The sequence below is a fragment of the Sciurus carolinensis genome, chromosome 16 (assembly GCF_902686445.1).
Source record: "Sciurus carolinensis chromosome 16, mSciCar1.2, whole genome shotgun sequence".
In the NCBI taxonomy this organism is placed as follows: Eukaryota; Metazoa; Chordata; class Mammalia; order Rodentia; family Sciuridae; genus Sciurus; species Sciurus carolinensis.
In genome coordinates this window covers 55938621-55939937 of record NC_062228.1, presented here as the reverse complement: position 1 = coordinate 55939937, position 1317 = coordinate 55938621, and the positions used below count along the sequence as shown (strand labels likewise).

The window sequence follows — 1317 nt, the reverse complement described above, 5'->3', positions numbered from 1 at the left end:
TGTCTCAGCAACCATCATGACCACCCCAGTGTGTGCTGGGAAAGCTCTGTTTTCCTGAAATGAAGTTCATAGATCACATAAACCACCTGCTAATGATTTTAAAAACAATCCTTAGCCAGTCGTGGCAGCCTGTGCCTGGAAGCCCAGCTACTCAGGAGGCTGAGCAGAAGAAACGCTTGCGCCCAGGAGTTTGAGGCCAGCCTGAGCAATATAGTGAGAACTGTCTGAAGAAATAGTAAAAATAATCCTTGGTTGGGGGTGCAGTTCAGTGGTAGAGCACTTGCCTAGTATATGCAAGGTCCAGCAATATGAGGATAAAAAAAAAATCTCTTACTGTTCTAACTGTAATAAAGAGATAGAGGGCTGGGGGGATAGCTCAGCTGGTAGAGTGCTTGCCTTGAAAGCACAAGGCCCTGAGTTCGATCCCCAGTACCTCCAAAAAAAGAGATAGAAAAGGAAAGTAATTTATAATATGCACCTCAACATCTCCAGAACCTGTGGAAGTAGGCAGACATTTACACCGGGTAGTTGGCATTTCCTAATGTGGCAGAGACTTACTTACTTCATTGGTGTCTAATTGCCAAGAGCCATGGTCAATGTGATTTTCTGATCTGGTGAACAATCCTTGGCCAAGTTTCTAACAAAATATAAGAGAAGCTTCCCTCATTTTATACGCTCATTGCTCTTCTAGAAAATTCAGAGGCTGTTAAAGACTTACCAAAGGCACTGGTGTTTACCAGAGAGTTTGATTTAAGGTTCAGATAATGATTACCAGAGTTTTCACCTCCAAGTGAGGTTAACATTTAATTGGTGTGCACTAGTATGTATACCCTGGTTGATAAAACACTGAAGTGCTTCTATTCTGGCTGGTTAATAATAACAAGAGTGAATGAGAGAGTGGTGACTTTTTTTGTTGCCGAGGCTGGCTTTGAACTTGAGATCCTCCTGCCTTCCCTCCTGAGCTGCTGGGATCACAGGTGTGCGCCACCATGCCCAGCTGAAAACATTGAATTTCAATAGTTCATGTGCCAATGTAAACTCATTAGCTCACGTTAGTTGTGATGGGTTTTCTGTCATATCGTAACTTAGTTGATAATAAAGATGTTGGATATATAAAACCATCAGACAGTATGATAAGACCTAGAAAAGTTTTTACATTTCTATGCTGTTAGTTCAGGAACAGAGGAGAGAGGAGAAAACCAAAAATGCTATGGTTACTACTGAGACATCATTTGTTTATTGAGACCTCAAGTCACCAAATTATTTCCATTTAATGGGAAGTTGCTGGAAGCATTTGATGTGGTTCTTTGTATCAAA

The 1317-nt window shown here is 41.3% G+C and overlaps 1 non-coding gene across 1 annotated transcript; it reads left to right on the top strand.

Moving 5' to 3' along the window:
* The first annotated feature begins 365 nt into the window (after positions 1 to 365).
* Positions 366 to 438, top strand: Trnas-uga (transfer RNA serine (anticodon UGA)). Its single transcript has one exon. It is a non-coding gene; the product is annotated as a tRNA-Ser (tRNA).
* The last annotated feature ends 879 nt before the right edge of the window (positions 439 to 1317 follow it).